Source organism: Macrosteles quadrilineatus, unplaced genomic scaffold, assembly GCF_028750875.1.
Source record: "Macrosteles quadrilineatus isolate MER2022 unplaced genomic scaffold, UCM_ALF_1.0 Scaffold_1__1_contigs__length_201487025, whole genome shotgun sequence".
In the NCBI taxonomy this organism is placed as follows: domain Eukaryota; kingdom Metazoa; phylum Arthropoda; class Insecta; order Hemiptera; family Cicadellidae; genus Macrosteles; species Macrosteles quadrilineatus.
Genome location: NW_026542594.1, coordinates 85,835,063 through 85,849,000, shown reverse-complemented (window position 1 = coordinate 85,849,000; position 13,938 = coordinate 85,835,063). Strand labels below are relative to the sequence as shown.

Here is a 13,938-nt window from a genome sequence, read left to right as displayed (position 1 = left end):
GATTTTTACTTTCTCCCCCTACACTAATTTTTTGTCATTAATCCCAAAAAAAATTTTATTTTTTTTATTTCGTCCCCCTGAACCTAAAAAAAGTTTTCAAATTGTTTCAAACAAGTTCACAAACAAAAGTGTCTGCTTGTCTGTTTGTGTTTGTGTGGCTGTATACATAGCTACAGACCACACCTTGGGCATAGCCCTGTTCACACGGGGCGAGTTTCCAAGTTAAACGCTGGATTTTTTACACGCAGCTAGTAACATAGCTCAGTGTGAATGACACACTCGCTCAAAAGCTGCTTGTAAAAAAGCTCTGGAAAAAGTTGACTCTGCGGCTACTTTACACGTCAACTCGCCAGCTTTTGAGCGAGTAGGCGTGTAAAGTAGCCCAGTGTGAACACAGTTGCTTGTGCTTGTGCGCATGTTATTCAAATATATTGGAGAATTTGGTTCAAGCCAGCTACTGAGCGAGTGGAAAAAGTATCATGTGAACAACTACAAGCACACTCGCCAACTCGCCGGTGTCTTTCTACACGTCGGCGAATGGACAGGCTCCGTGTGAACGAATACAAGCACACTCTCCAAACTCGCCGGCTTCTTTCTACACGTCGGCGAGTGGACAAGCTCCGTGTGAACGAATACAAGCGCACTCGCCGACTCGCTGGGTTCTTACTTGCTGGCGAATGGCTTTTAAACTCGCCCCGTGTGAGCGAGGCTTATGATTGTGAGGAAATTTGCTTTTTGGGTACAAATCCATGGTATCTCCAGGGTTTTTTTTTTAATTTGTTCAAATTTAGATTTTTTATTGTAATTTTTCTATAAAAACCCATAAAAAACAAAACAATCAAATTCTCTCAAAATTGGCCCTTACAATTTTGATTACAATTTAGTATGCTATACTCCTTTTACTCTGAACAAGGTATAACCTATGAATACAGACCTTATAATAAGTGCAATGCCTATCTTTAAAATTCAGTCTGGGAATATTTGAATTTCTGATAGTTCCTGCGACGGCCGCTAGGTAGCGAAGGCACCACTATCGCGAGCGCGGCCAAGTCAACTGACTGAATCAGAGAGAGTTGGACAAAGAATCGGCTTGGAGAGATAGGGAAGTGCAGAAAAATTCGAGTCTGAATATTTTTCATAGGTATTTCCAGAGTGTCTAGTAGTCGGGAAAATCGGGAAAGTCGGGAATTAGTATTGAATTTCAAAATGGTCTTGAAAAGTCGGGATTTAGTCTTAAATTTGATTTCAAAGTCGGGAATTTTCATGATTTTGCCGCGATCGTCGTCTTGCGTTTACGTAACCGCGAAAGCCAATGATGATAATATCTGCTCGGCCGGGGGAAATGTTCATGATTTAGTCGCGATCGCGGACGACGACGATGACGTTTCCGTGACCGCGGGAGGTGACGATGACGTTTCCGTGACCGCGGGAGACGACGATGATGTCTACACGGCCGCGGGAAATGTTCAATCATGATTTTGCCGTGATCGCGGACGACTACGATGTTTCCGTGACCGTGGGAGATGACGGTGATGTTTAAACAGCCGCGGGAAATGTTGTTGATTTTGCCGCGATCGCGGACGACGACGATGACGTTTCCGTGACCGCGGGAGATGACGATGACGTTTCCGTGACCGCGGGAGACAACGATGATATCTGCTCGGCCGCGGGAAATTCATGATTTTGTCGCGATCGCGGGAGATGACGATGACGTTTCCGTGACTGCGTTTGCCGTGATCGTGGACGACGACGATCACGTTTCTGTAACCGCTGCAGTCAATGATGAAACGTACGGTACGTGGAAGATTTCATGATAAAAAAAAAACAAATTTGCTAGTTGCTATTTAGTTTTTTATTGCTGCATTATTTCTTTACTTGAAAACACAACATTATCATAATACTACTTTATGACAAAGACAAGGGTTGGTGTAGTATTATTTAGAAAATTTGGTTAAGCTATAAAAATTTGTATCGGTATCGAGAATCGAGAATTGATACATTTTGGTATCAACACCCTCTAATTGTTGAAAAAACTAGTCTTGAAAAATCTGGAATTAGTCTTGAAAAGTCTGGAATTAGTCTTGAATTTTGTAATGGAAATAAACTAGACACCCTGTATTTCTCTTCTTATAAGGATTGTATTAATTGGTATATAACTCCCATTGCTGAAACAGGGTGTCCACCGACTGGGAAAACCGGGAATTATGCGTGATTTTTTTGAATCGGGAAAAAACCGGGAACTATGCATGAATTTTGTATTTAACCGGGAATTTTTTGCCGCGACCGCGGGAGACGGCGATGACGTTTCCGTGACCGTGGGAGACGATGACGACGTTTCCGTGACCGCGGGAGACGACGATGACATTTCCGTGACCGCGGGAGACAACGAGGCGTTTCCGTGACCATGGGAGACAACGATGATATTTCCGTGACCACGGGAGACGCAATGACGTTTCCGTGATCGCGCATGCAAATGATGACGTTTCCGTGACTGTGGGAAACGATGATGATGTCCAACAATATTGGTTGACGATGATGACCGTGGGAAATTATTTTAATTAAGCTACAATCGAGGAAGATTATGATTACTTTACTGTGATCGCGGGAGACGATTATAATGTTTCCGTTACCGCTGAACAATATCAGGATTTTTTCACAACCTTGGAAGACAGTGGTGATTTTTCTGTTACTGAGTGAGATATTCAGGATTTTTCAGTTATTGCAGAAAACGATGAGGGTGTCTCTACGACTGTGTTAATAATATAACCTCGAGTTTGGCTTGACCAAAAATTTTAAAATGGCACACACCTAGAAAGTTTTGTTTATATTTTTTTGTAATATCTTCATCTACCTTTAACGTGGTGTTTATTTAATTTGTTTAGAAGGGTTTAAAACATAAATTGGTTACGTGCAATTTTTGTAATTTATGCATTATTATTTCTGTAGACTACTTGGAAAACAACCCATTACTCCAAAATTATACTATATAAAAGTACATAAAGCCAGGGGTTGGTGTAGTAATCCTTCAGAAAATTTGTAAAAATTGTTATGATCAGTATTAAGAATCTATTTTTCAGGTGTCTGTACAGAGATTCGATAAATTTTGGTATCGACATATCACTATTTTTAGGAAATTATTAATAAATTGCAGGTTTAAGGATTAGTTTTTAATTTTTGGATTATTTAATCAGTAATATATAAAAATTGAATACTTGTGTCAGGCAATATTACAGCAATCATAATTTTTTTCGCCTTAACTGAGAATGCTCTTTCTGATAACTAAAATAGCGAGCTGTGTTAGCGCTAAAACAGCATTCTGAGAGTTGGCGCAAAACACGTTGGAAATTTTAATATGAAAAGTACGACCTGAACTACCTGGATTTTTTTTTACTCATGAATTACTCATGAATTTTTTCTGCTTGGCCTGGTGGACACCCTGTGAAAAGATTACGGTTCAAAAGTTATTGTAACTTTTGGGATATTTTTCCATAAAAACCTATTAATTCATTCAAAAATTTGGGTTAAAAAAAACTTAATCAATTTTGATGCAAATTGTGTGTATGATTAATCCTTTTAGCTATAAACAAAATGGTACAACCCCCATTGATGTAAATGTTACAGTTCAAAAGATATTTCAACTTTTGTGATTTTCCCTTTAAATTGTCAAAGTTACTCTCACCGCTTCGCTTACTCATGTGCCATGATAAAGGTTGTTGACAAGCTAACGGGAGAAAGTATGTGTCAGATTGCTGATACCGTTCATTTGTTTTCCTTTTCTATATTGGTGAAGAGTTCCCTACTTTTATTATTTAGGCAACTCCCTAATGTTTCAATACTGGGTGGTCTAAAAAGCATGGTTAGATTTAACTCTGCCTAGGCCTAAATATGTAGTATATAAAAACTTTTTTAAGTTATATGGTTACTAATTATTAGTACCTGTTAACATAGGTCTAATAAAAAATTTGGCCTAGTCTACATATTGGCTGCAGCATTAAATTTACACAAAATTTGTAAAAATAAATGCATTTATAAAGCAGATAAACTAACATAACTATTCATGTATCTTAAGTTAAAATCATCAATATGCAATGAGGTATTTTAAAATAACCACTTGGATAAGCACTTCATCTGCCTTAAGGTTATGGGTTATCCTCTTAACTCAATACATTTATAAGAATAAATGAATAAATTATTTTATTTCCATAAAAAAATTACAAAGTATAAACAATTATAGTATTGGAAATATAACTGACCACTTTATCAAGATGTGTGGTCAGTAGAGAAAAATATTAATAACCTAATAATAAACATTAAATCAGCCTAGCTCAACATAAAATAAACGGTATCAGCATGCTGACACATACTTTCTCCCATAAGTTTGTCAACAACCTCATGTGTAAGCGGTGAGAGTAAATTGAAGGAAATGGGATTAGTACAATTTTGTTCAGAATTTAAAGGACTATAACATATAAAATTGTTATTAAAATCGTTCGGGCCATTTTTGTGAAAATCTGATTTTCCGTTATTTTATGGGGTTTTTATGGGAAAATATCATAATTTACAATAACTCTTGAACCGTAATTTTTACAGAAATAGGATTCGTACCATTTTGTTCAGAATATAAAGGACTATAACATACCAAATTTGTATCAAAATCGTTCGAGCCGTTTTTGGGAAAATCCAATTTTTCTGTTATTTTATGGGGTTTTATGGGAAAATCCCCATTTAAAAAAAATTTTTTTTTAAATGAAAAAACTATCAAAACTTTAAGGAAGATAACATACTATGTTAAATTAAAACTGGATTTTTTTCTAAAATCCTATTTTTTGTTATTTTATGGGGTTCCAGGGGGACCCAAAACGAATATATCCACTCAAAACTCAAACTCGAAAATTTTGACGAAAACAATACTTTCTCCATATATTATGGTATACGGGGAGAAAGTAAAATGACACCTGCTCTCTGTGACGTTTGACAATCCTTTTCTTAATGAAGCTAAATACCGTACTTAAACTAAAAAATAAAAATAAAAATACTTGATTTAAATTTGTATAAAAATTCCATTTAGATGAGGCATTTTCATGGTACACCATGCTATTTCCAAAATTTTGTTTTTATTCTTAACCTCTTTCCCAATCTAAATAATGAAGTGTACAACAAAGATGAGGCCAACTGATAACACTATCTGCTCCATTTGTAGGCGCACACACACACGCTCGCTCGCTCACTCACTCACTCACTCTCTATTACCATTTCTGTCTTACTGCTATCTAACCAAGGGTCATGTCTAATCGGCTATGCTTCAAACTCTCTCCGTGACCAACGGGCGGCTGGTAGCCCCGGGGTATCCAGGGCCGTCACTGCACTGTCCCCGTGGTACTGCATGGATTCGGCTGCATAGCTAATTCACGCACACTACTCATTTATTTCACAGTCACACTTCTCATTCACACTTACACCTAAATGAGTACAGAGCTCATCTGACTTACGCCGTCTTTCTCTAATAACCATTTAATAGCCTGTTGAAAAAAGTTTTTCTTTGAATTTAATTTCTTTTGTAATGTTTGTAACTAAATTGTTTGAAAAGTTTTGGACCAAGATACAGCAATGACCTTCTAATTAATATTTTAATTACTTTTGGCAATTTAAAAATCCCGTGTATACTACTTCTTGTTCCATAATGTCTGTATTTGATGTTTCTATTGCCACTTCTTACGTAAAAAACCCTTTATACTTTATAAATAAATAAATATTGTATAGGTAATAATTTTAATTCCTTGTAGAGTGGAGATGAACTCTCCCTTACATTTTTCTTCAGTATTATGCGTATAAAAAAGTTTTGAGTGACTCTCAACCGATCTATTAGATATTTGAAAGCACTTCCCCAACAGATTATGCTGTACTGTAATTTAGAGTTAATCAAGGAAAAATATAGAGTTCTTGAAAGTGAAGTATTGCAAAAATTTTGTAAAAAGTAAAACGTTCTCACTGATGATCTGATTGTGTTATGGAGGTTATTAATGTGCATATCCCAGTTCATTTCTTCGTCTAATGCGACGCCAAGATATTTGAAACTAACTACTTGTTCAATAGCTTGGCAATCGCATATAGTAGCATTGCAGTCATGAGCATGATATTTTATTGGAGATAAAACTGTAAACCTGAAAAATCAAAGCTGATATTTTTTGTTTTGCTGATGTTTATTTCCATGTGGTTTTTTACACACCAGTTTCTCTGCAGCACCAAGTCATGTGTAATCCTTTCATATATGACCTGCTCTCTTTGATGCGATGCGAGTAAAATAAAGTAACGTCGTCCTTCCTCTGAATGGTAATTCCAAAAGGTCGTTTATGAAGATTAAATATCAAGTAATTGACGTCACTGATCCTTGTAGAACACCCGATCTTACAATGTGGAGTTTGCTGACATTGTTTTTAATTCTTACCTGTTGGTTCATCTGAGTTAAATAACTTTCAAACCAATTTAAGGCCACACCTCTGATACCGGCAGCTTCTAATTTGTTTAAAAGAATTGTGTGATTTACAAAGTCAAAAGCTTGTTTAAAATCTATAAACAGCCCTGTACTCTTTAAATTTAAGTTGCAGTTGCTATAAATTTGTTCCGCAACTGTAATCAAATCATCTTCTGTAGATTTTCCTTTGCTTTAATGAGCCCAAATTGTCTGGTAGTAACAACATTTAAATTTTGTAAAAAAAATTAACAAACGTATTTTGCAAACTTTTTCAAATATTTTAGAGGAAACAGACAAAAGGCTTATTGCCTATTGGTCTTAGATTGTCAAGTTTCAAGTTATTACTTTTTCCATATTGGAACTACAATGCTTGATTTTAATTTATGTGGAAAAACACCATTTACAAAACTTAAATTTATAATGTGAACTAAGGCAGGGGAAATTACATCTACAATTCTTTTGACACAATCCACTGTTGTGTTATCATAACCAGTGGATTTTTTGTTCTTTAGGCTAGTTATTACGTCAGTTACTGTAGTTGGTATTAAAAAAATGATCGTGGCTGGATTTTAAGAGGCGGTAGAACACCAGATGCGATTGTACCTATTCATGTCATTTGTCCAGATTGTACAGAGATTAAGTAGTTGTTGATAACTTGAGTGATAACAGCTGGGTCAGAGATAAGCTCGTTATCATGTGATTCAATCTTATCCACAGTGCCCTTGCTTGTTCTACTTGTTAGACCATTTATTATTTTCCACTGTTGCGCTGTATCACCTTTGCAGCCCTCTAGTTTAGTTTCGTAAAATTGGTTTTTTGTAATAGCGATTTCATTACTTAAACTACTACTGAACCTACGAAAGTAGCTTTCAAAATGTGTATCATATGGCCTCCTCCTAAAAATGTTATACAGTTTTTCCGTCTTTCTTATTTTGATGCTTGATGAAATCCAAGGTGTAATCTTTTTTGCCTTATTCAATTTACTATTTACATTTGTCTCTTTCATGCAATTCTCCAAAGTATCAACTATAGTATTATGAAAAAAATTTGTGATGGGACCAAGAAAATGTCAGTACCGGATCTGGATCTTGAAATAATTGTGTTTTTTTTCAAGGGCGGGCTTTTTAAATAACACACATGGCTAGACAATTTAACAGTATTTGTTGATGTCAAAAATTTATATGGCTAGGTAATGTGACAGTATATGTCAACGTCAATAACTCATATGGGTAGGTAATGTCAAAGACTGACTGTGTCCATATACAAGACTATCTATGTCCATATACAAGACTTTCTGTGTCCATATACAAGACTATCTGCGTCCATATACAAGACTGCCTGTGTCCATCTTTGGACACAGATTGTCTTGTATATGGACACAGTTAGTCTTGTACATGGATGCATATGGTCTTTTATGGACTCTGGGTTGAAAGTGAGGTTAACTTGATACAGTCTGACTGTTTGTGATCCTGAATAATTGATATTTTTCTAAATTTTAAACAAGTTTTATGTTGAAAATTGTGTTGTATATTCAAGTTCTACCAATTTATTGCAAATTGAATGGATAGACTGCAGTTTTTAGTGAAAATTTTTCTTTTAGAAGCATAAAACAGCACCACATAACCTACAGTGAATTTTAGGTAAATAATCTACATGTATGAAATAGGAGCTATAAACTAAAAGTACACTTTACCTTCTCCAGTGAATATTAACTGAACCACTGTAACTGATAGACACTGAACATCAATGTAATAATGTGGGATTTGCAGATAAATCAACATAAACTGCAAGGTCATTGTGCCTAGGCCAACAATGATGCAGGACTAAAAGGTCTTATCTCTTATCAGTGGGCATTGTTAGTTGGCAAGCAATATTCCTGAGCCTATCTAAACCTACCTGCAATATAATATTAAACAGTTAATCTTAAGGAAAGGAACAATTTAATTATGGGTGAAATAAAAATATAACCTATTTTTATGTGCACAGCTATTTCTAAGTGCATGCTGTAATCTTTGATGTTATAATATTTTATTTTTGTGTTAAATATTCCTTGGCTATTTTTTACTACTGAATGAATTGCAGACAAATTCAATTATTTTAGGCCTTGTCTGTACATAACCCTTTTGCTGCCTACATTAAGCCAAGAATAACTTTGACATTATTGGTTTATTTATTGAATGATGGATAAAATTGGAGTAAGCAACTGTGGAGTTTGTTTTAAATATGCTAAGAAAGCAGCTATACTTTGCACAGGACATTGTAATAAATGGATTCATTTTAAATGTATTAATATAACGTATTCAAAGGTAAAAAGTATGTCCAGCAATGAGATTAAGGTCTGGAAATGTCCAACTTGCAGGGAAGATAATGTTTCGGAAACTATTGACGAGGATAAACTAGACACAACTTATGACAGTAATGTTTCTCTCTCACTAGCTACAGAAATTTATGGCTTACAGTGTTTTATGGCTAGTCACAATAATTCCCTAGCTACATTAAAAGGAAAAATTCAAGATATTGATATTGATGGAGAGATGGACCTAAACACTTTACTTACAATTGCTGCTGAAGCAGGCTCACTACTGCTTGAGGAAAATGACAAATTAAAACAGCAAATTCATGACTTGAAAAATGACAGACACCAGGCTGAACAGCAGGCTGAAGAAATAATTAAGGAACTACGGGATAAAGTAAATATCCTAACAGAAGAAATAAATAAACAAGAAAGTGTTCACGTACATAAAACTCAATCTTTATGTGAAAAAATGAAAACTGAAATTGAAAATAAGAATAATATAATTTCTCAGCTAGAAGATGACAAGTTGATGTATAGGACTCAACTTAAGGATCATATGAAAGAGAAAGAGGAATTGAAATCATGCAAAAAGGAGATGGATAAACTTAGTAATGAACAATCTAAGTTCCAGCTAACCATGAAGGATAATGAAGATTTAAAAACAAAGATAAATTTGCTGATGAATAAAAAAACCCTCTTAGAGAAGAAAATTTTAGAATTAGAGTCGAAAAAAGAAGCTGGTGACACTGCAAATGCTACAAAAGTTTCAAAACTCTTAAAATCGGATGAAGCATCATGGTCCAAAGCCCGTTGGGTAGATGATACCATTCTCCAATCATACTTTCATGCGTTCAGTAGTGATCCCGCTCTTAACAACTCCGTCCTGTTTCTTGGCCCTTTTTCAACTCAAATACTTAAACATTGCAGCCAGGAAGAGGCCCAATCTGAAATGGATACTTTAATGTTTATGAAACATAATTATGTTTTATGCTGCTTGAACGACAGCCTTAATCCTGACAATGATGACTCTGGCTCTCACTGGAGCCTTTTGATTTTTGACAACATTAGAAAATTGGTATACCATTTTGACTCTAACTCAAACTTTAATAAGTCCAGTGCCCTATCACTGATGAATAAACTCAACTTTGATAACAGTACTCTAGTGAATATCCCCTGCACTCAACAGAAAAATAGTTTTGAGTGTGGCATAAACGTCTTGGTTAACACAAAGCTGGTAGCTGAATGTTTCTGCAGAAGCCCATTAAACAGTGCAATGCCTCTTCATGAGTGGTTCAATTCATTTTTTGTTGGATCATCCTGTGATAATGTGGCCTCTGGTGTTAACAAAAACATGAGTGAGATCTCTCACCCTGTTAAAAATGGGATAATCAATGAACATATAGAGGAGACATGTGACAGGACCACTAAAACTAAACATGATTACACATGGAAAACTGTAAGAAGATTAGGAAGAAAAAAAACAAGGAAAGAATTTGAATCATCAATAAATCACACTGAAACTAGAAACAAATTTAATGTCCTGGTTGAACTTCATGAAGATGATGCAGAAAAATATCCTCACAGTAAAACATCAAGAGGACTGATTAAGCTCAAAGCTCCACAAGCCACAGACCAACAAAATGGAATCTTAAGAGCAAATAAACGCTACAAAAAAACATACAGAACTAATAAGTTTATAGTTACAGAGGCTAAACCACCAATCACTAAAGAAAATAAGGACAAACCATCAATAGAATCTTGTGACCGATATTTAAATGATACAATAAGTCAAACCAGAAATGTACAGCCCCCTACTAAGATGGAAAATAAACCCCGTTTTCACATTGCAGGGGACAGCCATGCAAGAGATTTAGCTCAATTCCTCACTCCACTAATGCCCCAGTACTCCGTCTCATCCGGCTACTATCCAGGTGCCTCACTGCTATACGTGGTCGAACAGTTGGAGAAGTGCAACAACAGATATAAGGAGAATGATTGTATCATACTTATTGGTGGGTCCAACAGAACAGATGCAGACCACTTTCGAATTGTACTGTCCAAAATAGAAAATCTAATAACAAATACTAAGGCTAAAATTATATTGACAGAAATACCCTATATTTATCAACAACCAGAGAATGGTGAACAGTTTTTTGAGATTGAAAACTGTAATTCTTGCCTATTATCCCTGTCAATAAAACAAAATGTTAAGTACTTGATGTTCAGCCATTTGTTAAATTATAAAAAGCATTATACTAGAAATGGAATGCACTTAAATAAAGCAGGAAAGATAGTAATATCCAAAAGCATCGCAAACTGGCTCTCTAAACCCTTGAATACTGGATCTGACCAAAAAGTCAAAATAGCTCCGCTTACTGCTGAATTAAATCCTTCTACTACTGAACAAGGTTCAATTTCTCACATCAGAAATGTTCAAATTAATAATGCCCACATGTCAGGGATGATTAAACAATTTTCTGATCAACCAGACACAGCCTTTGCACACTGTATTTCCGCAGATATAGGGGACAGAAACAATATGTCTGCAGGTGTAGCTGTAGTGTTTAGGAACCACCTCGGCAAACCAACAAAGGGTGACTTTATAAACCAACACCTAGCAAGGCAAACAGTAAAGAATGGTCCTACTATTTACAGTTTAGTAACCAAACAAAAATATTTGGAAAAACCTTCTATTGCGGATTATGAAAAGGTGTTCGAGGGGATAGCAGCAGACATTAAGAAGAATAGCCTCAAACAACTAATCTGTTCACCACTCGGATGTATGAGGGACAGAATACTACCTGAAATTTTTATGAAGAATTTGTTGAACCTCCAAGAGCATACTGGGGTAAATATTACAGTTGCTGTAATTTACAACACAAAGCACATGGCTGGAAGAGAAAATAATCCTAGTACTGGAAGCAAGTCACCCAATATGGCTACAATCCTACAAGATATACTGATGATATACTGAGGAACCTAACACAAATGACACCTCCTACATCGTCCGACCCAAGGCGCTGCAGCAGCTATCCTGATGACAACAACCATGAGCCATCTGATGTGCACCAGTCCAGCCGTAGTAGCAGTAGCAGCAGTGTCTCTGTGTCCAGTGAAGTGAATGAGCAGTCTGAGAAAGTATGTGATAAAGTTAAATCCCCCCCCCATTATCACTCCTGGCCCCTTCTCCTTCTCAGAGATGGTAAAGGGAGTAGATACTAATTGTCAAGCCACATCTTATAGTGAAACCTCAAAAACAAATAATATTCAAGAATGTAATTTTTTAGAGATAAGGCAGGCAGTGTTCACAGCGGAATGACAGCTATACATAAAAATAAAACTAGGATTTTTAAAGACGAGAGTCTATTAATATTGAATATTAACATACAGGGCCTGAGGAGCTCAAAAATTGATTTAGAATTATCTCTAGATATTAACAAACTAAGTCCAGCAGTGATGACTATCTGTGAACACTGGCTCAATGAGTCAAACTACTATGTTGCACATACAATTCATAACTATAAGCTAATTTCAATAAGTGTAAGAGATACAAAACAGAAGGGAGGTGTATGTATATTGGTTAGGAATGATATAAAAGCAACTGAATGTAGCAGCATAAAAAAGATTTATGAGGAATCGGTTTTTGAATGTGTGGGGGTAACTCTCGATTTATCTGTAGGATGCAATGGAGAAAAATGTTTGGTTGTAGCCACACAGCAGCTTTAAGCATTTCATAGATAAACTTACTCATCTTCTAAACCTGTTAGCAAACTCAAAAAAAAAATAAAAACATATTTTTGTGTGGAGATTTTAATATTAACCAGCTGAGTAATGACAATGAAAAGCATACTTTTAATTCTGTTCTGAAGTCTTTTAATTTCAAAGTTACTATACTGACACCTACAAGAATAACAAAACTTTCTAGGACATGTATCGACAACATTATCACTAATATAGGGACCAGAAATGTACGGGTAGAGGTAATAGAATTGGGTTTATCTGATCACACTGCTCAGTTATTGTTTGTAAAAAACAAAAATATAGTTACTAAGAAGGAAATTATTTCAACCAGATTGTTAAGTTCTAAGAAAAGAATTGAACATTTTTCTAATCTGTTAAGTAAGGAGGACTGGTCTATGTGTTTGTCTTTGGCAGATAGTAATGAAGCTTATAACAGTTTTTTCTCTGTATTCTATGATTTGTTTTTGCAATGTTTTCAAACTAGAACATTTACTTCAAATAAAAATTCTAAATATGGGTGTGACTGGATGACAAAAGGATTAAAAATCTCAAGTAGGAATAAAAAAGAACTCCATAAAAAATCAAAGCAGACTTCTGACCCAAGTTTTCAAATGTACTATAAAAACTACAAAAAGATCTTTAAAAGACTTGTATTTGCAGCAAAAAAAAAAGTATATCTTCAAAAATCAAGCATTCCAATAACATTGCAAAAACAACATGGCAAGTAGTTAGGAAAGAGACTGCATTTATCTCAGATGGTTTTCATTGTAATGAGTTGTTAATTGGTGACAATAACATTGTAAAGGATCCTAGAGATATAGCTGAGGTTTTTAATGACCATTTTAGTAGTGTGGGGCAACAGTCTTCCATAGGGGGTTCAGTTCAGGATGCAATAAATTACATAAATAATGCAAAGATACAAAGCTTAACTTTTTCATTTAGTCCAATCACAAAAAGAGATATGATTAAGACTATAGCAGGCTTGTCGGCTAAACAGTCATCTGGATGGGATGAAATCCCAGTTTCATTAATTAAAGAAATTAGTAGTATCATTTTGAATCCATTGGTGCACATCTCAAATATTGTATTACATACTGGAGTTTTTCCTGACAAACTAAAATTTTCCAACATTTTTCCAATTTATAAGAAAAACTGTAATAGAAGTTTAGATAACTATAGACCAGTAGCACTGCTTCCATCATTTTCAAAAATTTTGGAGAAGATCATATTAAATCAAATGGTTACTCATTTAGAAAAGTATAATCTTATTAACGAAAAACAATTCGGTTTTAGACAGGGAAGATCAACCCAGATGGCAGTATTTGAGCTGGTGAGTGACTTGTTGAGGGCCTTGGATGAATCGCAGACAACATTTGGAGTTTTCTGTGATTTGTCCAAGGCTTTTGATTGTGTCAGCCACGAACTGCTG

At 35.3% G+C, this 13,938-nt stretch overlaps 1 protein-coding gene across 1 annotated transcript in view; it reads left to right on the top strand.

Moving 5' to 3' along the window:
• The window catches only part of LOC128981875 (dipeptidyl peptidase 9), a 143,750-nt gene that overhangs the window by 115,848 nt on the left and 13,964 nt on the right, over positions 1–13,938 (top strand). The window lies entirely within an intron of this gene.